The following is a 25,144-nucleotide window of genomic DNA, read 5'->3' as shown; positions in this document are numbered from 1 at the left end:
GAGAAATGCGTACCATCACGTTTCCGACTTCGATAAAGGTCGGATTGTAGCCTATGGCGATTGCGGTTTATCGTACCGCGACATTGCTGCTCGAGTTGGTCGAGATCCAATGACTGTTAGCAGAATATGGAGTCGGTAGGTTCAGGAGGGTAATACTCTACACAGTGCTGGATCCCAACGGTCTCGTATCACTAGCAGTCGAGATGACAGGCTTATTATCCGCATGGCTATAACGGATCGTGCATCCACGTCTCGATCCCTGAGTCAACAGATGTGGACGTTTGCAAGCCAACAACCATCTGCACGAACAGTTCGACAACGTTTTCAGCAGCATTGACTATCAGCTCGTAGACCATGGCTGCGGTTACCCTTGACGCTACATCACAGGCAGGAGCGCCTGCGATGGTGTACTCAACGACGAACCTGGGTGCACGAATGGCAGAACGTCATGTTTTTGGATGAATCCAGGTTCTGTTTACAGCATCATGATGGTCGCATCCGTGTTTGGCGACATCGCGGTGAACGCACATTGGAAGCGTGTATTCATCATTGCCATACTGGCGTATCACCCGGCGTGATGGTATGGGGTGCCATTGGTTACACGTCTCGGTCACCTCTTGTTCGCATTGACGGCACTTTGAACAGTGGACGTTACATTTCAGATGTGTTACGACCCGTGGCTCTACCCTTCATTCGATCCCAGTGAAACCCTACATTTCAGCAGGATAATGCACGACCGCATGTTGCAAGTCCTGTACGGGCCTTTCTGGATACAGAAAATGTTCGACTGCTGTCCTGGCGAGCACATTCTCCAGACCTCCCACCTATTGAATGGTGGCCGTGCAACTGGCTCGTCATAATACGCCAGTCACTATTCTTGAGGAACTGTGGTATCGTGTTGGAGCCGCATATGCAGCTGTACCTGTACACGCCAACCAAGCTCTGTTTGACTCAATGCCCAGGCGTATCAAGTGGTTATTACGGCCAGAGGTGGTTGTTCTGGGTACTGATTTCTCAGGATCTATGCATCCAAACTGCGTGAAAATGTAATCACATGTCAGTTCTATTATAATATATTTGTCCAATGAATACCCGTTTGTCATCTGCATTTCTTCTTGGTGCAGCAATTTTAATGGCCTGTAGTGTATATGATCTTCAGATTACGGTTACCAAGTCAAAAGAGCTTTGCTCTCCCAATAGTACAATGGAATTTAGTTTACTTGTTCCTATCAAGCGCCATGAAACGTGAACAGACACACTGACATTCGAAAAGTTACTAACGGAGTATCAAACACGAAAGGTTACCGTGCACTGAGGTGATAAAAGTCTTGGGATGAAGACATGCACATCCACAGATAGTGGCAGTATCGCGTATGCGAGGTATAAAACGGCAGTGCATTGGTGAAGCTGTCATATTTACTCAGCTGATTCATGTGAAAAGGTTTCCAACGAGATGATGAACGCACAACAGGAATTAACAGACATTGAAAGCGTAATGATAGTTGTAGGTAGACACATGAGACGTTCTACTTCGTATTTCGACGGCCTACACTTAAGCAGCGACGTTTGCGTAGAGTTTCCTGGGCTATGGGAGCCGTCGGTCACTGCGTTGTCTGTGGTGAGAATTAATGCCTAAAATTTTATATTCTCGGCATACCTGACACTGTGGATCTCGAAATATTGAATTCCGTAACTTTCCCCATTGATTTAAATCAATGTCCACTGGCAACCAATGCCTGTAATTCTTTTGCGTCTTATGTAAAGTGGAGATGTCAAACTTTCTAGGTACCAAATCTCACACTGTCAGAAGAACCAAACAACGTCGCATCTCATTCTGTACTTAACTTACGTGTATCCCAAACGCTGGGCCTGTGTAATTATGCTGCTCGTCTCGTCAGTGCAACAAAATGTGACAGAAATTAGAAAATAAAAAGTCTACTAATATCGTTCTAAATGCCATACCTGGGAACTCACTGCTTCCAAGTGCAATTAAGTAAGTTCATGTTTCAGATTCCATTAATGCTGAGGCGCCACGTCTTATTTTTAGTGACACAAGTACATAAATATATCAGTAATGTTTTAACTAGTAACTGTAGCAAACAAATACAATTTCTTAAATTTTTTACCAAAAAATAGTTAAATTAAAGGAAAAAAATCTGTTGATTTCTATTTTTTAGACAGTTTAGATTATGTCCCACAAATGTTCGATGGGATTCATGTCGGGCGATTTGGTTGGCCAAATCATTCGCTCGAATTGTCCAGAATATTCTTCAAACCAATCGTAAACAACTGTGGTCCGTTGACATGGTGCATTGTCATTCATAAAAGTTACACCGTTGTTTAGGGGCGTGAAATCCGAGAATGGCTGCAAATTGTCTCCAGGTAGCCGTCGTGGTGCATGTGCTGCAATTAAACGAGTAAGGAACACGACCTGTTCCACTTTTGAATGATTCTTATAAAACCTTTGCCTGTTTCTAAGAAGAAATTTCATTGATATTCTTGGACATTGTAACTTTGCTGCATTATGCTTGCAAGGCAATGCAAGGTCTAATCCTAGATCAGCATCACGGTACCTACAAAAAGCAAGCAACCCTTAGAACTCATTAAGGCCACATGTCCCAATAATTTAGTACGACAATACGTTTACCATACATACCGGTTTGCTCGTTCCACTGCTGTTTTCCTTTCTCATCTTCTGGGTCGCCGCAGGCTATGTTAATAACTTTTACTATGCGTCCTTCATATATTTCACACCCCATAATACCACAACCCCAACGTGTTCTGTGTAGATATGACGGATGTGTTGTAAGGTTTTCTGCAGAGCTCCCTGTCCTGTAGAGGAATCAATGACAGCATCGTCAACAGGGCTTTCTATTTCGGAACCGGAAAATATGGGTGGTGTCTCAAATGAAATACGAAATGGCGTACATCAGCTATTGTCTATCCTCTTTTGAAAACATTGACTTTTTCCATTTTTTTGCTTCAAGGTAAGAATTTTTGATAGGCATCTAAGATGAGTTGGAATGTTGAATTCGTAGATATTACACGTCTGTATTGACACTACTGTTTCTGCAGCATTTCTGAAATAAAAGAAGTCATTTGTATGCCCTGGAATTACTTTGACAGGGTTAACAACTTTAGCTAATTCAATAGTCTTGTGTAAATCTTGCGGAACAGAGTAAATCTTGCGAAATAGGGGCGTTGATCACTTTTCATCTTATTGACACCATCCACTAATGAATGTCTGAAACACGTTCTCCATGATTTCATGCTTGCAACAAGTCTAGAAACCATGCAACAAAGAAGGAAACGGAATAGCACTGAAAGCACTTTTTATGAAAAAATGGCACCTTTAACGTCTGACATATACACTCTCCACATGATGGTCATCGGTGGTTCGTCACGCCTGTGACATAATACCGTTTTACGAGTGGTATTCAAAAGGAACGTCCGACAAGTAGCGAAATGGAAACTGCAGTGAAATTGAAAAATGTTTTATTTGTAACAGTTTGCTAGAGCTTCCAGTTACTTCTGTACGAAGTCACCACTCCGACTTAGACATTTGTCGTAGTTTTGTATTCTATCAACTTTCCAATAGCTTCGTCACAGAAGGTATCCTCCACTTCTCCAAGCTGGTCTGCGGTTCATTGTCTGTGCCAAAATGCTGTGTTCATACCAGGCGGTCCAGTTGAGCAAAGATGAACATCGAAGGGAGCCAAGTCCGGGCTATGTTGTTGGTGATCAAACACTTCCCATTGGAAACGCTGCAGGGGCGTCCTCATTACCCTTGCAGCGTGCGCCCGAGGATTGCCATGAAGAACAAAATGCATGACAGATACGTTACGCGGGGTTGCATGAAATCAGCCAAAACCTCGCAGCGGGCACCCACGCTAAGCGAGAGGCACTATTGTTTTACGTGATCACTGTGTGCTCGGAACTGAAAAGAGGGACGTGACGCGATCGATAGTCATAGTAGATACACTGCCTAACGTATCTGTGCAAAGCTTCAGAAGATTTTCACTGTCGTGTCCATGTCGATAACGGTCGGACCTTTCTTTCCGAGTAGCCTATCCATCGATATTAGCAAAACAAAACCAGGCAAAATCTCACTGACATTCCACCGTATTACTATGTCAGCTGTGTTCCCGTGGCGATGTAGGGATAACTGAGGAGCGCCGGAACAAAACCCGATAAACCCACATTTACTGTTTATACAGAAAGTAACAAATAGTGATCTCTGAGTGGTTGCACAAGCTATGAAAAGAAGAAACACGCCATGATGCAGTAACAGGAAACACTATTCAGTGTGTCCAAGCGATTACCAGATTTCTCTTTCTATTAGCCAGGTATGAAATGCAACAAGAGGGAGATATCTGGTTGTAATCTGATTGCTTGGAGTTATCGGATCTTGCTCCGACCGCATTGGATACATCGGGTTTTGTGTAGGCAACTTAGTTCGATACTATTGTACTGCGACTATAGGAGCGTTTCGACACTGGTCATTTGCTGCCAGTCAAGTGAGGCAAACATCGAGACAGTAATACGGCTCCGTCATACCTACACATAACACGTTGGGGTTGTGGTATTATGGGGTGTGAAATAGATGAAGGACGCATAGTGAAAGATATTAACATAGCCTACGGCGACCCAGAAGATGATAAAGGAAAACAGCAGTGGAACGAGCAAACCGGTATGTATGGTAAACGTATTGTCGTACTAAATTATTAGGGCATATGGCCTCAATGAGTTATAAGGGTTGCTTGCTTTTTGTAGGTACCGTCATGCTGATCTTCTAGGGTTAGACCTTGCATTGCCTTGCAAGCGTAATGCAGCAAAGTTACAATGTCCAAGAATATCAATGAAATTTCTTCTTAGAAACAGGCAAAGGTTTTATAAGAATCATTCAAAAGTGGAACAGGTCGTGTTCCTTACTCGTTTAATTGCAGCACATGCACCACGACGGCGAAGAGGAAGTGGAGTATCACCACGAAAGGAAATCTAGTACCACATATTACCTAACGGATGCAAGACAAAATAGACCTGTATGTGAGTAATTTTTTATGAACGTGTTTTCTGTAAAAAAAGGATAGGGTGCATGCAATAGCTAAGATAGTGTTTGAGGGCGGGTTCCTAAAGATGGACGAGGTGGGACCGGAAGTCCGTAAAACTAGCTGAGAAGAAGGCAAAATTGAGAGAATTTTTAGGTAAACTTCCGGCAACCGGGAGCTACTATAAAAGACGTAAATCCAAATATATTTATTTGTCTTGTGAGCTAAGTCAAAGGAAATTACAGAAACTATATAACGATTCGGTTCCTTCACATTTGCAGATCAAGGATTCTATGTTCCACGAGGTATTTACACGCTCGTTTAATATTGATTTTCGGTCACCTTCCTCTGAAGCTTGGAGTACATGCATTGTATTAGTACAAAAAATAAAGGATGCAATCGATCCTCATAAGAAGAGAGACTTTGTCACGGAGAAACGAGTACATACCTTACATGCAAAAGCTATTTATAACTGGTGCAAAGCCAATGATCCTGATTCAGTGTCATTCTGTTTTGACTTATAACAAGTACAACCCCTGCCACGAACACCTATCCAAGAATCATTTAATCACGACAATTCAGTTTCTGTAGTCATTCTTTCGTCGGAATGGACTCCAGGTACCCAACGTTTTGGCTCAAATGGCTCTGAGCACTATGGGACTTAACATCTATGGTCATCAGTCCCCTAGAACTTAGAACTACTTAAACCTAACTAACCTAAGGACAGCACACAACACCCAGCCATCACGAGGCAGAGAAAATCCCTGACCCCGCCGGGAATCGAACCCGGGAACCCGGGCGTGGGAAGCGAGAACGCTACCGCACGACCACGAGATGCGGGCACCCAACGTTTTATCAATGAACCAAAGACATAGGCGGCAGAGGGGATACGGAGGTTGGTTCAGCACTCCTGCAATACGTAGATGCGTTAGCATTGGACGGAACATGAATGTTAAGATTATTCTGTGATGGGTGTAGGGGACAAAACAAAAATTACCACATGATACTCACGATCATGTTTTGGCTTGTCAACAAATCTCCTGCAGAATTAGAGAAAATAAATTCGACATTTCCAGTAAGAGGCCATAGTTTTCTACAGGCAAACCGTGTGGTCGGTCAAGTTGAGAAACACATCAGGACAACGCCGGTTATTAAAAATTTTACGAATATCAAACAATATACAAGGATCATGGTACTGTACGAACCTTAGGACAGGACTATGTCTTACAAAATATTAAATCCCTTGGATTGAGGGACGTAAAACGATGTAACTCCAAGAAATACATCGTCATTCAGAGAAAAAGAACAGACAGGCGAAAACATTATTTCAATTAAAATACTGCCGGAAAGGAAGTGTTTCTGTGTTTTAAAGAGCCACAGAAATCATCCACAGACATTGGAGACTACACACGTACGGCATAGTCTGACAGCGGCCAAGAAGCATGATGTGCAAGGTTTGGTGGTCAAGCAATCTGGAAGGGACTGGGCAATGGGTGCTCGTTTCCTGTGGTACAAGAGCCTGCTTAATAACAATGAAATCCACGTAAAAGATGCAGATGAAGGAGCAGTACCCGCAGATGAGCAGTGCGATTGGGTTCAAATGGCTCTGAGCACTATGGGACTCAACTGCTGAGGTCATAAGTCCCCTAGAACTTAGAACTACTTAAACCTAACTAACCTAAGGACATCACACACATCCACGCCCGAGGCAGGATTCGAACCTGCGACCGTAGCAGTCGCGCGGTTCCAGACTGTAGCAGTGCGATTGTTTGGAAGATGAATTGACGTTGATACTATATTAACTATATGGCATTATGTAATTATAAAACTTGTTGTCCCCGATAAAACCTGCCTTGTGGTCTCAATAGTGTATTCCTTGCTGGACTACTCCAGGGCGCTGTTTTCCGAGCGTCAAATAAGTTCTTCCAGGGAGTTATCGGATTTTGATTCATTTCGTTTTTCAGTTGACGATATAAACCCTTGTTGTCGCGTTGCGCTGAATATTATTTTGTGGCAGCATGTATTACTCCCGTATCTCCCCCCTGCAACTAAAACACGCGAATGCAGTAAAAGTGGATTTATCGGGTTTTGTTACTGCGCTCCTCAATGTAACGCCCCAACGACGACCTTAAAGTCAATTAAGAAAGAACATGAAGTACGGAAAGTTATCTTGGCAGTTACGACATCTTTGGCGATGAGCTAACACGAAAGAGTTTTGTCAACAACCACATTGTACACCACTGAGCATATTTGTTAGCGAAAGAGAATGAAGAAACATCGTATTTCAGCAATGGACAAATATCCATGTGACAAATGTGAAATTAATATCTCAAAAGTTAAGTATAAAATAATGTCGTCGGAGATAACTTTTATGTGTAAGAGTGTTGTAAGGGAAACGAAGAAATTCAATGCGCCTACAATGCTCTTCCACAGAAGAAGTCGCTTGCTAGAACTCATCCAGTGCAGACGTAATAGAGAAGTTCTGACCTGAATTATTGGTATTGCGAATAGTGACGAGATTGCTTTCGACTTTAGAAGTGTTTGTTGCGTGACGGGATTCACGGCTTAAGAAACTGATTTTATGAACTGAGACAGGAACAGATAGACTCATTTAACCGTGGTCAACGGGTTAATTGAAATCTAATAACGGAATTAGTGAACATTGGACTTGATTTTAAATTAGTTGGACCTTAAGGAGAAGTGAACATTCTATGAAAGAATACACGCAATTAGTCTTGAGTAGGACCCAAGTACACGACAGCATGGAGATAAAACAATCACGCTAAAGTGTTGAGTTGTGGTAATTGCCAAGAAACTGTAACTCAATCGGACTGACTTAACTATTCCGTGTGCGTGTGGTGCGGGAGTTATAAGTATTTAGTGACAAAATAACAATAAACTGTTCGTTATCAGTTAAATACCCGGTGTGGACTACATCATTAAATAGTTTGATAAATGACTAAATCAACGACTACGCATGAAAGACTATTTCGCTGAAGTGCAAATATTGACGTCATTAGTTGAGAAGTGAACATTAAAATATTTTCGTATTACGACGCAATCTTACAAAGACTGAATCAAAGAGTATATCTGGATCTCGCTGCATACCGGCACAACAATTCCATAGCAACGAGGCAACAGCGTAAGAAAAAATTGTTAACTAAAATATTTCCTCGCAATCAGTGGTGTGTGCTATGCGAACGAGAGAAGAATTAATAACTCCTGCAAATCCGGGCAATTAACAATACAACATTAATAATAAAAAGCATCAATTGTACGAGTTCGCATAAGTGGAAACGCTGCGGACTTGTAATTGAGATACGACTACGCGAGGAACGCCTTTTCAGAAGTTTTTCAGGTCTTTTCTCCCGTTAATCTACGGGGACTGGCGTTATATCGCATCGTTTCTCTACTCTGCCGTGAGAGCTGTGGCAGTAGCAGCTCTACGGCGTCGACTACATCACCACGCGGTTGGAGTCCGGGGGCACGCGCTGCATCAGCTATATGATCCACAGAGCGAGAGCCCGACAACCTCAACCGTCTGGAGGAAATAAAACTAAAATTAATTGACAGAAATAATGGTTCAATGTGTCTTTTATATTACGAGCAATGACAATTTCGTAATCACTGTCCAACAAAAGATATGTCGGTACCGTAATGGTCTTGCTGTTTCGGGTACTTCCACTTCAAGGAAACAACTAGAGAGAGTAAGGAGAGGGAACTGGCGGAGGACAGTAGACAAGCACACATACCGCACACACAATCACAGCACACACACTGAGGCCGGAGCTCAGGCATGTCCCAGCTCAGCACAGTAGCCCCCGGTGGTCTGGCCGGCAGGCGCTGTGCGGCTTCCCGCACGACAATAAGCGCCAGCTCTGCGGACAATGGGCCGCGCAGCCCGTCTGCGGCTTCTTGGCTGGCAGATACCGTAATCTACAGTATACAGGTGCGGTACGTACGCCGCCGCACCGTCTCCATTATACACGCTGCTCAGCTATTCACGGCTCGCCGTGCCGCCTCTGCAGGCGTTCGCCGTCCGCACACTGAAAAATTCGCCGCGCCTGCTGTTAATAAATTAGCAGTGACAATGCTGGCAGTTGCAGACAGCGCCTCGCTGTGTAATTGTTAGCGCGGCGACGCGCAGATTGAAATGGAATTTATGCGCGCTCATTTGCTGTAGTTTACGTGTCTTGTGCACGCACAAGACCCAAACTGTCGTGTGTGTGTGTGTGTGTGTGTGTGTGTGTGTGTATGTGCCTGTGAGCTTTTTGACGGGCATGAGATGCAATAGGACTGGAAAGAAAAAACGATAAAGGAAGGGATCACATGGAAAGCTTGGCTGTTATACGCAGGATGGTACGTAAATGGAGAAAAGAGTTCTAATGTTTATCAGCCCTGCAAGTGACTCGGTTCTCCATCCTACAGCTATCACGAAATGAACAAGATTCTTTTTAATTGCTATATCTCCAAGTAGAAGTCTCCATATCTAAAATTGTCAATTTCCTTATTATAAAAGGGAATTAGTTTCATCGTAAAGTGTTTACAGAAGAGGAAGAATTAGCGATTACAAGTTACAAACGGAATTTGATAAACGAATTCAAATGATTCTACAATTGGTAAGCCTACTTCTGCGTTTTCGAATCACAATGTTTACAATACAGCCAGTTGGAGCAATAGGTTAATATACTTAATTTTTAATCCGAAAGAGTACTCAAACCTCGTCTTTTATATTTGAATTCATTTTATTTCCCCAAAACATTCCCCGAATCGGATCTTCCCTTAAAAATTGTACCATCGATGTTCCTGGCTCGTCCAAGTCTGTCTGAGCCCTGTGCAAACTCAGTACTGTCGGCAAGTTAATCTCTATATTTCCTGCTCACCCTTTCACTCCTTCCCCTCCCCCCCAAAAAAATTCACCTTCCAGCTTTGAGGTACAGCCAGTACGAATGCTGGTGGTGAAAGAATCATTACCGGTGTTCTTATTTAAGCTGAGCTTGGAAACTGTACACTATTTTACTGTTACGTTATGATCTTTCGTACCAGGTCGAATGGGTAAGTACGTCAGACTACCGAGGTTGAAGCGACATTTGTATAAGATACAGATAGTCGATCAGTTTAACACGAAAATAAAGACCAGTGGTAGTCAAGGTCCTCTCCCCCCACTATCGGATGTTTCTGTTTTCATGGTGGACGGTAGGCGTTTGGGGATTCAAGCTATTTAGGCCCTACATAAGTTTTCATAAAATTTGACATAAAGTATTTCGTAACTTTTGGCATACTCTTTAACTTCCTGTAAGTTTGAGCTATAGATTGTACACAGTAAAGTAAATTCCTTGCTTTGTAAAATCACAATTACTTCTGAACAGATGGGCAGTTAGAAAATATTATTACTACCAGAGATACAGTTGTGAGTGGTAGATAAAAACGGTTGATTACCGCTGTTCTAGGCGAAGTGAAGTAAATCTGCTAACTTGGTAGCAAAATAACACGCGATGGAGAAGCAGCTGATTAGTACACGTAAAGAGGCCACTCTTTGGTAAAAAAAAAAAAAAAAAAAAAAAAAAACCATAGCCATTATTTGAAGAAGAAATTTGTGGCGCTGTACCTCTGGAGGACAGTATTGCCTGTAAACGAATCACAGACTGTTGGGAAAGCGAAAAAGAAGAGATTCGTAATTTTTACCATGCGGTGTTACAGAAGAATATCTCAATGTTGCAATAGATAAGTTAAAGCAAACAACAAATATATGAAGGATTTTGATGTCAACAAGTCATCATATTATCTTATGTACTTGGACGTGAACAATTTATATGTCTATGCTATGAGTCAATATTTGTCTTACGGCGGATTTGAATGGGATGAAGCAAAAAATTTTGATTCTATAAAAATAAGTGAGATGTCAAACACTTCTCGGTATGGATACATTTTTGAAGTAGATCTTGAATATCCTAAAGAATTGCTTGATTAAAATAAAGATTTGTTGCTTGCAAACGAAAATAAGACTGTACGTAACACTAATGAAAGCAAATTTTTGACTCCATTGAATGACAAGAATTAGTATATAGTACATTAAAGAAGCCTTAAGCAGCATATAAAAACATGAGACGATGATACCAAAAATACATAAAATGTCAAAATTTGAGCAATCTGCTTGACTGAAGAAAATATATAGATCTGAATACACAGATGAGAACTAAAGCTATAAACGATTTTAAGAAAGACTTCTACAAGCTGATGAATATTTCTGTTTTCGGCAAGACGATGGAGAATACAAGAAATCGTGTTGACATACAGTTAGTTTCAAACACGAAAATGTGCGATAAATTAGTGGCTAATCCACACTTCAAGGGAAAAGCAATATTTCATGAAAATTTTGCAGCTATCGACATGCATAGGAGAAAAATTGAGTTTAACAAGCCAATAAATGTTGTAGTGAATGTACTTGATTTGTCTAAAGAATTGATGTATGACTTTCACTACAGCATAATGAAGCCAAAATATGAACAAAATATTGAGCTCTGCTAGCAAGATACAGCCAGTTACATATATAACACACAAATTAAAGGTTTCTACAATCATAAGAAGACAATGATAGACTTATTTGATACAAGTCATTATCCAAAAGACAATATTTATGGACCTCCACAAGTAAACAAGAAGGTTTTGGGAAAAATGAAAGATGAGTGCAACGGAAAAATTACGGAAGAATTATGTGGCTTAAGAGCAAAAATGTATGCTTATAAGGTTAGTGATAAGATGGAGAAGAAATCTAAGGGGATCAAGAAGTGTGTAAAAACACAATTATCTTGGAAGACCATAAAGACTGTTTGTTTAACAATTGGGAACGATGTAGAAGGGTAAATCCGATTCGAAGTGATAAACACAAAATATATACGATTGAAGTCAACAAAAAAGCATTAAGTTCACATGTCAACAAAAGACATGTATTAGAAAATCATGTAGATACACTACCATATCATCACTATGAGTTATAAAAACAGTTACTGTCAGCCATGAGCTGACATCATTTTGAACAATTCAAGTCATCACATTGCGATTGTGAATATCACATGATTATAAACTCTCAATCTACTTTACCTGATGCTATCCTCTTATTCCTCCAGTATGCTGGATTACATTTTTTACATCTCCTGTCTTATCCATCTTTATATGATGGCTGAATATAAAAAGAGTTTATATCTTTAATTTCTTGACAAATTCTACATTTTTTGTAGATGAATGCAACCTTTCATCAGCTAGCATCACTCTTCTATTCTTCATGTATGCAAGAACACATCTGTTAACATGTCCACCAATATATGGTGGTAGAATATAAAACAACTTAAATCTTTAATTTCTTGACAAATTCTGCACTTTTGGACATGTACTCAGCTTTGCAGCGGCTTCAACTTCAGATTCATATTCATATTCAGATTCAGATTCAGCTTTAGTTTCAGTTTCAGCCTACGATAGCAATATTTTTGAATGTTCTTCAATCGAAATTCGATGCAAATGAGCAATACAGTAGCATTTCGAGACTTTTTTTCTACAGACACAAGAAATTCGATTTTCGTTGTAGTTTTGCACTCTGTAAAGGATTTACCAGGGAAGACACCGTGGTTGTTGTGGGAGGGCCAGGGAACAGCATCGACAGAGATCCTGGGTACAGTATAGAGTGTGACCTGGTAAAGATTGCGTCGGCATCGAGACACACCAATGTTGAATTTGTACCTGTCCTGAGACGCCATGACCGGCCTCATTTGAACTCTTCTGTTGGGAGAGTTAATTTGGAGTTGGAACAGCTGCTTGGGTCAGGTGCGGGGGCTCATATTGGTGTGGTTCCTGTTGATTATCTCAGTAGGTGGGACTATACCAGGCACGGCCTACATCTCAACAGGAAAGGGAAGGGGAAACTGGCTGGGGTAATAGCAGGTAATTTAAGGGGGGGGAGGCACTGCCATGAATGGTAAAATACCAGTGGTTACAGGTGTTGGAGCAGCACCTTTTTTTAGGATAGGTAAGACAGAAAGATGTCAAGTTCTACGAGAGGTCAGGATTGAAACAAATCTTCACTTTAGGAAAGAAATTAAACAGCACAATTCTAGCACATTTGATCACGAATCACAGCTATCAATTATAAATTTTCACCAATCACCAGAAATTTTATCTCCACCAAGTTGTATCTCAGTCCTAGGTAACTGCATTGATGAATTAAAGTCATCCAACCCAGTTGACATAATCTGCCTCTCTGAACACCATGTGACCACTGGTATAGGAACTAGGCATAAGCACAATGAGAAACTCAAACAGGAGAGTACTGCAAATGTTAGAATAAGGAAAGGTTCTCATAAAAGCATAATTAAAAATAATGTAAGTATATTTCATCAAAATATTGGGAGTTTAAAGAATAAAGTAGATGAGCTTCTGGTTTGTTTAGAAGATTTAGAAGCTGAGAATGAAATAGATATACTATGCCTGTCTGAGCATCACTTTGTTCCTGATATGGATAAGGTAAATGTAAGTGGATATAAGCTCTCTGCACATGTAATGAGAGAAAATATGGAGAAAGGAGGAGTTGCCATATATGTCAAAAGTTATCATTGTGCAAAAAGTATAGAAACAAAAAAGTTTTGTGTAGAGAAACATATAGAAGCATGTGCCTGTGAGCTTAAATTAAATAAAGACACATTTATAATTGTAACTGTATATAGGTCTCCATCAGGAAATTTTCATCTATTTCTGAAAAATTTGGACTCCTTGTTGTGCTATCTGTCAGACAGGGGGAAGCAAATTATTATTTGTGGGGACTTCAATGTAGATTCTCTGAAAGAGGGTAATAGGAAAAATGACCTTGAAGTATTACTCGGTTCTTTCAATATGACACCCGTTATTGATTTTCCTACTCGGGTGGTAAAGGATAGCAGCTCACTGATAGGTAACTTCTTTATAGACCAAGATAAGTTTAACCAGATAAATGCTCAGCCTGTTGAGAATGATGTTTCTGATCATGGTGCACAGCTAGTTACAATATATGACATAGCTCCATTCAGCAATACTAAACAGTCCTCCAAAGTAGTACGTTCAGTCAACGATTTAACAATTGCAAATTTCAGGGAAAGCCTATAGCAGTTAGACTGGGATTAGGTGTACCGTGAACCTGATGCCAATTTAAAATATAATTTATTTCATGACATTTTTGTAAATGCATTTGAAAACTGCTTCCCCAAGAAAATAGTTAAATATACTCGTAAGAAACCTTGTAACAAACCATGGCTTACTAAGGGTATAAAAATATCTTGTAACCGGAAAAGGGAAATGTATCTGACAGCAAGAAAGAGTAGTGACCCAGAAACTATCAAAAATTATAAAAACTACTGTGTTATATTAAGAAAAGTTATTAAAAAATCCAGGAGAATGTGTATCATGTCTGAAATCAGCAACTCTGATAATAAAATTAAAACAATTTGGAATATTATTAAAAGAGAAACAGGTCAACCAAGAGCAGAGGAAGACAGTATTACCATCAAATTGAATGAAAACTTTATGAACAAAAAGTCAGAAGCTGAAAATATTTTTAATAATCATTTTCTAAATGTTGTGGATATAGTAGGATCCAGGCGTTCATTAGAAGATGCTAGGCTGTTAATGGAAGAGGCCATACCTATTCAATTTGATACAATTGAAATCTCACCCACTTCTCCCTCTGAAATTAGGAAAATAATAAACTTGTTTAAAAGCAAAAACTCACATGGAATTGATGGCATTTCCAGCAAAATACTAAAAGCTTGTTCTCAACAGATAAGTAAGATTCTCAGCCACCTGTGTAATAGCTCTCTGGAACAGGGCATTTTCCCTGATAGACTGAAATATGCTATTGTTATACCTTTGCATAAAAAGGGGGATAGATCTGATGTCAACAATTACCGTCCAATCTCCCTTCTAACAGCTTTATCCAAAATTTTTGAGAAAGTAATGTATTCAAGAGTAGCTTCACATATCTGTAAAAATGAAGTACTAACAAAATGTCAGTTTGGTTTCCAGATAGGTTTTTCAACAGAAAATGCCATATATGCTTTCACCAGTCAAATTTTGAATGATCTGAATAACCGAACAACACCCATTGGGATTTTTTGTGATCTCTCAAAGGCTTTTGATTGTGTAAATCATGAAATTCTGCTAGACAAGCTCAAGTATTGTGGCATGAGCGGGACAGTGCACAAATGGTTTAATTCGTACCTAACTGGAAGAGTGCAGAAAGTTGAAATAAGTAGTTCTCGTAACATCCAAAGATCAGAACATTCCTCAAACTGGGGAACTATCAAGCATGGGGTTCCACAAGGGTCAGTCTTGGGTCCTTTGTTGTTCTTATTATATATTAATGACTTGCCATTCTATATTCATGAAGAGGCAAAGTTAGTTCTCTTTGCTGATGATACAAGTATAGTAATCACACCTGACAAACGAGAATTAACTGATGAAATTGTCAATGCTGTCTTTCAGAAAATTACTAAGTGGTTCCTTGTAAACGGACTCTCACTGAATTTTGATAAGACACAGTACATACAGTTCCATACAGGGAATGGTATGACGCCATTAATAAATATAGACCTTAATCAGAAGCATATAGCTAAGGTAGAATACTCCAAATTTTTAGGTGTGTCCATTGATGAGAGATTAAATTGGAAGAAACACATTGATGATCTGCTGAAACGTTTGAGTTCAGCTACTAATGCAATAAGAGTCATTGCAAATTTTGGTGATAAACATCTTAGTAAATTAGCTTACTACGCCTATTTTCACTCATTGCTTTCATATGGCATCATATTTTGGGGGAATTCATCACTGAGGAATAAAGTATTTCTTGCATAAAAGCATGTAATCAGAATAATAGCTGGAGTCCACCCAAGATCATCCTGCAGACATTTATTCAAGGATCTAGGGATATTCACAGTAGCTTCTCAGTATATATACTCTCTTATGAAATTTGTTATTAACAACCAAACCCAATTCAAAAGTAATAGCAGTGTGCATAACTACAATACTAGGAGAAAGGATGATCTTCACTATTCAAGATTAAATCTAACTTTGGCACAGAAAGGGGTGAATTATACTGGCACTAAAGTCTTTGGTCACTTACCAAATAGTATCAAAAGTCTGACAGATAACCAACAAGTATTTAAGAAGAAATTAAAAGAATTTCTGAATGACAACTCCTTCTACTCCATAGAGGAATTTTTAGATATAAATTAAGAAAAAAAATATTTAAAAAATAAAAAAAATGAAAATAAAAAAGAAAAACAAAAAACACAAAAAATAAAGTTGTTATATTAACTTAAGTATGTTGTTAAATTAACCTAATTATGTCATGTATTAGAAAATTCGACTCGTTCCACATCATTACGAAATATCGTATTCATGATCCATGGAACTAGTATTAATCTAATCTAATCTAATCTAATCTACTCTTCTTCATGCACTGTTTGCACAGTGATGGTTAACCATCTTTTGAATACTTATGTGAATGAAATACTTCAATCAAGCCACCAGTGTCATAATGTTTACAAAATTTTGATTTGGTATGTGCTGAATGTGATTCTAAGCTTCCTTCAACTGACGTTGGCTCCATTTATTTAGAAAAAAATACATCCTAAAAGTTTTTTATTGTTGTAGCAAAATTCAGAAGTGTTTGAAGATTTTGTCTCTATTTACCCAACTGTTGTGTGAATTATCGAATCCTAACCACTTAACATATGCACTATTTCTTTTTGTTCACAAAATTTTTTCAGTCGGGTACATGTCAGGAAATTTTGTCTTCTGTAGTTCATGCTGATACAAATTTCCATCAATATCTTTCAATTCATGCATGATTGGGTTGGAATGTTTGATGGTTGCAATTTTAAAGATTCCTATTGACCAGTTGGCAGTGTATCCTTTCTCAAAAATTACTTTCAATTTACTTATTCTCACTTTGTCACCACTTTTGAATTTAGATTCAGCTTCCAGCAAATTTGTCACATAGACAGTTTTCAACAAGATTTTTTTCAGCTTCTTTATTTACAAAATTTGGTGGCATTTTTATTGTAGAATCTCTCATATTGTTCTATTCATCAACTAAATTTTTAACTAAGTCGACCCATTTGTAATTTCCTTGAAGAGCAAAAAATGGTTCTGACTTAACATCTGTGGTCATCAGTCCACTAGAAGTTAGAACTACTTAAACCTAACTAACCTGAGGACATCACACACATCCATGCCAGAAGCAGGATTCGAACCTGCGACTGTAGCAGTCACGCAGTTCCAGACAGGAGCGCCCAGAACCACACAGCCACACTGGCCGGCCTTGAAGAGCAAATCTCTTCCACATCTTTTCTATTGAATCTTTCGATGACAGATGCTTTCAACTCTGTGAATGTTGACTAGTGGTTAATGTAACGTTTTTTCATGAGCTCTTGAAAATCTTTGTTACAGAATTCTTTCCCATTGTCTGTCTGCTATTTTTTTTTTCTTTTAGCTATGAACAGTTTGTCTGTGTCATCAACCACATTCTTGCTTGTTTTATCTTTAATTGGGGTGGCCCAGGCAAATTAAAAAAGATGTCATTGATGGTCAATAAATACTTATATCCTCTATTTATCTTCGAAATTCCTTTCATCTTCCAGAATCTATTTCAACTAGGTAAGCTTTCCATAAATTGTCAATACCGAAAGAAGCTATATTTCTACTTCTTTTTATTTTTTCTCATTGGCTTATGCAGTTCATCAATGATTTTTTCACACATAGAATGTGCTTTGAAGACTTCTGTAGCTCTCAAACGTCCTTCACCTACATTTTGCATAGTGAACATAGCCTTCAAACCATTGTTGTCCATTTTTGCTGTCAATCTATGAGGATGAGATGTGTCAGTGTACATTTTACATTTCAAACAATAAATGTGATTGTGATTCTCCATTTATAAAGAATAAAAATAATTAATTATTTCAGCACAGATAATTAATTATCTTTACATCAACTGGAACAGTTTTAACACAATCTTTTAACCTAACAGTTAGAAAACTTGTTTGGTGTACAATTATTGATTGATTGCTATTGTTTACTTCATAAAGCTTGTCAGCTAAGCTTTTAGTGATCTCAGAGTCATCAAATTTCAAAACTTTGTTTATATTCTTAGCAACAACAATAATTTCTTTAATTCTGAAATCAAATTCGAAATTGTGCGTTTTTTGTTCACTTCTAGTCATGAAAGTAAGGTCAATTATTTCTCTTTCATGTACCATATTTTCTAAACTGTTGCGCCTTTCTAAAGCAAATGTAATATCTGTGTGCATGCTTTTTATATTTTGATCATGACATGTTACTATGTTATAAACATCTTTATTAATCTGCATCATGCATTCATCAAGATGTTTTTAGTGACATAATTGCTAAATTGTGTTAGAATACTTGTGTATTCAGGTTTTGTAACATACTCTTTTTCTAAGTATTGTTTAGTAACATCATCATAACCACTTATTAGACCTTTTATATTTACTAATCTTCTGTCTTTATAATCAATGTAAGTTTTGGTCACTTTAAAAATAGCTCATATTTATTTGTGAATCTGTTTGGGCAAATTTTCTGTTCTTGCTTCTACATTAGCTACTTCAGTTGCTGCTAATTTTCCATTACGATTGTCTCCAAAAACGTTCACTTGGCATGTTTGAAATGTTGTAGAATTCATAATCTATGCATAAGTGTTTCAAGACAAATAAACACATGACCACAAATAAATCCATCAAAATTTTGTATCCCTTCACTATTGTAGATAAGATTATTTTCTCCCAAGTAGCTATCGAGCTGTTTAGGGCTAATTCCACCAAACGAATCAAAAACATACTTTATGTCATTGTTTTTATAGTAGCAAATCCAGTGTGTGTCAACATCGTTACAAGTGTCTAAATTCAGTATACCACATTCAAAATTTTTCACCTCATCATGCAGTTTCTCAATCATAAAAACGCCACGAAAATTATGTTTTTAGTTTTTCAACCAGTGTTTCTATGTCAAAATTAGATATTGGATCATCAAATTTTTCGACCAGCTCTTCGAATTTCTTTTCTTTTTTGCTTTCTTTATCCTAACACCAATTCTAGTTGAAATAGACGAACAATTACGTCCAGCTTTCTTCTCCATTTCTAAATAATGTTTTTTTTTTTTTTGTTCTTCGAGCTCTTTATCACCTTGTTTCTTGTTTATGACTGCATTTGCTCAGATGAATAGAGCGTCTGCCATGTAAGCAGGAGATCCCGGGTTCGAGTCCCGGTCGGGGTACACATTTTCAGCTGTTCACATCGAGGTATATCAACAACACCTGTCGGCAGCTGAGGATTTCAGTTAGTAATCATTTCTTCCAGGGAAAAGCTGCACAGTCATCAACAGTGTTTATTCTTTCGAGAACAGTTACTGTCATCATATATATCGTTAAAGGCTACCCTGCCATTTACCTTCGTCTGTGCGAACGCGCACAAGTTGCCCAAACTCTTACGGGAATCGCCAAAGCGTGCGCGAGTAATGAGTGGATGGGCAAATGTCTATAAGGTACAGTACATATGTAGAATTGTGGACAGTTGGGAATGTGAGTCTCACGGGAAGCGCGCAAGGGACAAGACCCTGCAGTCGCGCTATTCATCTGTGTCCTCGGTGGCTCAGCTGGATTGAGCGTCTGCCATGTAAGCAGGAGATCCCGGGTTCGAGTCCCGGTCGGGGCACACATTTTTCAGCTGTCCACATCGAGGTGTATCAACAACACCTGTCGGCAGCTGAGGGTCTAAGTTAGTCATCATTTCTTCTCATTACTTTCGGCTTTACTGCCGATTCCCGTAAGAGTTCGGCCACTTTTTGTGCATCCGCACAGAAGAAGACGGTCAAACAACCGGTGAGCCTTATATATATATGTATATGAAGATGGTATCTGCTCTTTCGGACAATGGTATTTGTTCTTTCGGACATGTCCAAAAGAACAAGCCTCCGCGAGCACGCAGAACTGCAGCAACATGACGTGGCCTGGAATAGACTAGTGTCAGAAGTAGTGTTGGAAGGAATTGACACCATGAATCTTGCAGGGCTGGCCGTAAATCCGTGAGAGTACAAGGGGGTGGAGATCTCATCCGAACATCACGTTTCACGGCCTCCCAGATATGCTCAATAATGTTCATGTCTGGGATGTTTGGAGAACAGCGGAAGTGTTTAAAGTCAGCAGAGTGCTCCTGGAGCCACCCCGTAGCAATTCGGACCTGTGGGGTGTCGCATTGTCCAGCTGGAATCGCCCTAGTCCGTCGGAAAGCACAATGGATATCAATGGATGCAGGTTATCAGACAGGATGCTTACGTACGTGTCACCGGTGAAGTCGAATCTAGACGTATCAGGGGTCCCATATCACTCCAACTGCACACGCCCTACATCATTACAGAGCCTCCACCAGCTTGAACAGTCACCTGCTGATGTTCAGGGTCCATGGATTCAGGAGGTTGTCTCTACAGCCGTACGTGTCCAATCGCTCGATAGAATTTGAAACGAGACTCATCCGATCAATCAATATCTTTCCAGTCATCAACAGTCCAATGTAGGTGTTGACGGGAACCGGCGATTCGTAAGGCTTTGTGTCGTGCAGTCATCAAGGGTACACGAGTGGGCCTCCGGCTCTGAAAGCCCATATCGATGGGGTTTCGTTGAATGGCTCGCACGCCGACATTTGTTAATGGCTCAGCACTGAAATCTGCAGCAATTTGCGGAAGGGTTTCACTTACGTCACGCTGAACAGTAGTTTTCAGTCGTCTTTGCTCCCGTTCTTGCAGGATCTTTTTCTGGCCACAGCGATGTCGGGACCTGATGTTTTACCATATTCCTGAGATGCTGTGTCTCATAGCTTGTGCGTCGACTACAACACTACGTTGAAACTCACTAAAATGATAACCTCCCATTGTAGCAGCAGTAGCCAATCTGATAACTGCGTCACACACTTGTTATCTTATATAGGCGGTGCCGACCGGAGCGCTGTATTGTGCCTGTTTGCGTATCTCTGTATTTGAATACGCATACCTATACCAATTTCTTTGGCGCTTTATTGTAGACGGCACGCAGAAAACGGCAACATCGATTTTCTCGGATGCTTGTGGCCGTCGCTTGGAAAGCCGCAATCGAGGCACGACAATATACCGAAAACTTATCAAAATCCATGATGAATGGTGCTGATGGTGCCCTTTTAAGTGAGACGAATGAGAGTGCCTCCTCGTTGTGCCCCGTAGCTGGGAAAATTAATTATGATACCTGGTCTCAGTGTCTAAGGCGTAAGTCAAACGTACGCATCTGTGCTTTCATTGAGTTCTAAAGTGGTACATTAAGTAACTAATACCGATTTACAACACGCAATTAAAAAGGTTTTCGTTAAAATATTCACATGTTAAGTAAGTAACTTTCAGAATGCCGAGAAACAGCTTGTACGGGTGCAGCCGAGAATTCTCTTCAGGTAGCCATAAAGAAAGGCTAACACTTAAATAAAGATGGCGTTGTTAGTACATTGCTAAACAAGTGATAGTTACAGATTGGCGGAGAGCGTGCTGATACCCTAGAAGATAAATTTAAGCACTTCAGATACTTTTTGGGGGGAAGACTTCCGGTACAATGCAGAGAGACCTGCACTCATGGAAGTTCACTCAAAGCAACAAAAAGTTGTGATTGTGTTGTCTTCTCACAATACAGCGATGTAGAAGGTCGCTTGCGACATCCAGCCGACTGCTTTAATGCTGCTGTTCGAAACAGTTGCTTTCACCGCCGCCTCGAAACTGTGGCACTTTATCGCGGGCGTCATTACGCATCTCTCTCCAAAGTAATGAACACAAAATTGTAACGAGACTATGGACGGCAAGTACCTGGAGCCGAATGTGGTAACCGTTGGCGCCTTCAAAACCTGCACACGCTAGTGCTCGAACTTGTAGAATGGAGCTAAAGCGGTCGAGTCCTGGAGTTTTGTGCCGGCCGAAGTGACTAGCCGGCACGGTAGCTCAGCGTGTTCGGTCAGAGGGTTAGCTGCCCTCTGTAATAAAAAAAACTGAGTTAATCGATCAACAACGAACTTGAACGGATGTCTTACGACGTCCGCCCAGAGCAGCTACAACGAACAATAGCGAAAAAAATGATATTAAAAAAAAAAAAAAAAAAAAAAAAAGTGGCCGTGCGGTTAAAGGCGCTGCAGTCTGGAACCGCAAGACCGCTACGGTCGCAGGTTCGAATCCTGCCTCGGGCATGGATGTTTGTGATGTCCTTAGGTTAGTTAGGTTTAACTAGTTCTAAATTCTAGGGGACTAATGACCTCAGCAGTTGAGTCCCATAGTGCTCAGAGCCATTTGAACCATTTTTGAACCTGGAGTTTTGTGACCTCGGAATGCCGTACAAAAAATGGTTCAAATGGCTCTGAGCACTATGGGACTTAACTTCTGAGGTCATCAGTCCCCTAGAACTTAGAACTACTTAAACCTAACTAACCTAAGGACATCACACACATCCATGCCCGAGGCAGGATTCGAACCTGCGACCGTATCGGTCGAGAGGTTCCAGACTGTAGTGCCTAGAACCGCTCGGCCACTCCAGCCAGCCGGAATGACGGACACTCAGTAGGCTCCTGACCTCAAAAATACGTCTCCTACCAGTTGCTGAGATGATCAACTGCCAAGTTCTGCCTGCTGGGACTTAGGAAGGAGGTAACGCCTTCGTTCTTCAGGAGTTGCCCGTCCTGTGTAGGCGACAACTGACACGAACGACGTTTTCTCTGTCAAGACACCTCTTGGTGAAGAAGGAACCACTAACATTTTCAGCAGATTGCGAGGGTTGTTGAACATAGATATGATTCTGGGATATGGTTCTGCAGTATGTACGGCATCTTGCTATGTTTATTCTTATTTTTCCTTGAGGGGCCAATTGCCTGTAACATTATACATGCATAGAAATAAAATTATTAGTAAAATGCAATACATCAGAAATTTGATTGTAACGAGAAGATCAATATTCAGCAGAAATAAATATGTAATTACTTTGAGTCTATCTTATTAGCTCATATGCGAGAGGTCTCTTACGCGTCTCGGCACGTGGCGAGGCTGGCTTCATTTGTAGTGCCACAAGACGTAACAGTCAACATATCCACAAGTTTTCACTCTTCGGGATCTAGTCATCGAAGAGTTTCCATAGCTAAATACGACATACCTGAAGGATTTTATATACTCTCTTCTTTACAGAATTGAGATCATTGTCCGGGTTAGTCTCCTGGAAGAGGAGATCAGTTTTTGTTACCAATGTGCTTAATTAAGAAGAAAATCGACTGTAAAGAACAGAGTATAAGGTGAATCTTGAAATTATCCCAGCGAACTAAATACACGATACGAGCGGTCTAAGGCGCTGCAGTCATGGACTGTGCAGCTGGTCCAGGCGGAGGCTTGAGTCCTCCCTCGGGCATGGTGCGTGTGTTTGTCCTTAGGATAATTTAGCTTAAGTAGTGTGTAAGCTTAGGGACTGATGACCTTAGCAGTTAAGTCCCATAAGATTTCACACACACACATACATACACGATAGCCTCATGAGACTAGCTGTGAAGCTACTTGACTGATTAGTAGCGGTTGAAAGCTCAAGAAATCCGACAACAAACGGGAGTGAAGCGAGCTGACCAAATACCCCTCTATATTGCAACGAATGATACTACCGGAAGAAGATGGCACGGCGGTCGATCGGACCCTATCGGCCTGTCTAGGGCCGGAATTTTAAACTTTACCTTTACCTTTGCCTTACCTTTACCTTCAAATTTTCGAAATGGCAGTTAGTCATCGTTTTCCACCTCGTCGGCTCACCTGAAATATTGTGTGAGGTAGAAAACGATGAACGACTGTTGTCCCTAAACACGATCAAGCCCAACATTCTCAGCTACTTGCCGTTGTCCTGGACGGCTGTTGCTGTTCCTGGATCCCCGCAGGAATGCAGAAAGCTACACGTATGCCTGGATACGCTGGCGGAGTGCCTCGGTAAGAGACGGCCACCGTTTGACTCGAGGCATACACAGAACGAGAGGCAGGCCGCGAAGCGTCGAGGCCAAGGGCCGCGGGCATTACTGGTATTGATCGGACACTCGCCTCGGATAATCTTTTCCATTTAAGAAGACGCTATAAGCCGGTGCGCGCTCCCCTTACGCAGGCAGCGGCCTCCCCCAAGTTTTAACCCTTTTTCCCCGTTCTTCTTCCTCCCCTCGCAGCCGGCAGGCCGAGCGACAGATGGGATTACGGAGACGCCCGCGACGCGCCACTCCGGCACGGACCTGCCGCCGCCCCCCCCCCCCTCCCCCGCCCTACTCCCACCTTCCCTCCCACCTCCTCCCCCCTCACCCTCACGCTCAGACGATATGCCACCCCGAGGCACAGTAATCGCGATACCCCCAAAGTCCCTCTCATACACAGCGGCTCCTCGAATGTTGCGATCTAAGCCGTTTTATCAAATCTGGTATCGTATGACATAAAGACTTGTCAGCATAGTCGTTCACCAAAAGGTCCCGGGGTGGGCTGTCAAGTTTTATTGTTGGCGATTCGCTATACACTGCCAACAGGTGCTACGTTCGCAGGTTTCCAGGGCCAGTGACAATTGGAATAAAACAACTTTTGCTTTTTGGCTGCGTCGCTGTAAAACTTAAACAACTATATTACCGACATTGCTATCGGCTTTGCTACAGTCCTCTCTTCATGAAAATTCTAGGGATGGTCTATATACTGCTTTATTTGGTGACTAACCACGTCTAGTATGAAGTGAAGAATGTATTTGTCCGTAGCGGTGGGGGTCGGGGGCCACTGTACAGTAAGCTATTGCCTGCGCTACTCTAGCAAGCGACTGATGGGCAATAGCGAATTGGCAGAGGTAGCATTTTCCTTCAGGGAGGTGTCGGTTCCATACGACATTACTCTTATGGTCGCTTGTTTAGATTGTTGAACGCGGGGCATGTAGGGCTGGTGGCTGGCGAAAACAAGCGGGCCGTTGGACTGGAATCGCTGGCAGCCAGACCCTGGGTAGCTTCTAGCCATCCTCAGTG

General features: G+C 40.8%; 1 non-coding gene across 1 annotated transcript; it reads left to right on the top strand.

The window, feature by feature from the left end:
- Positions 1 to 19,721: 19,721 nt before the first annotated feature.
- Trnat-ugu lies at positions 19,722 to 19,795 on the top strand. The gene has a single exon. It is a non-coding gene; the product is annotated as a tRNA-Thr (tRNA).
- Positions 19,796 to 25,144: the final 5,349 nt, after the last annotated feature.

Source organism: Schistocerca americana, chromosome 2 (assembly GCF_021461395.2).
Source record: "Schistocerca americana isolate TAMUIC-IGC-003095 chromosome 2, iqSchAmer2.1, whole genome shotgun sequence".
NCBI lineage: Eukaryota > Metazoa > Arthropoda > Insecta > Orthoptera > Acrididae > Schistocerca > Schistocerca americana.
Note: the sequence above shows the minus strand (reverse complement) of the source record. Positions and strands in the feature narration are given on the sequence as shown.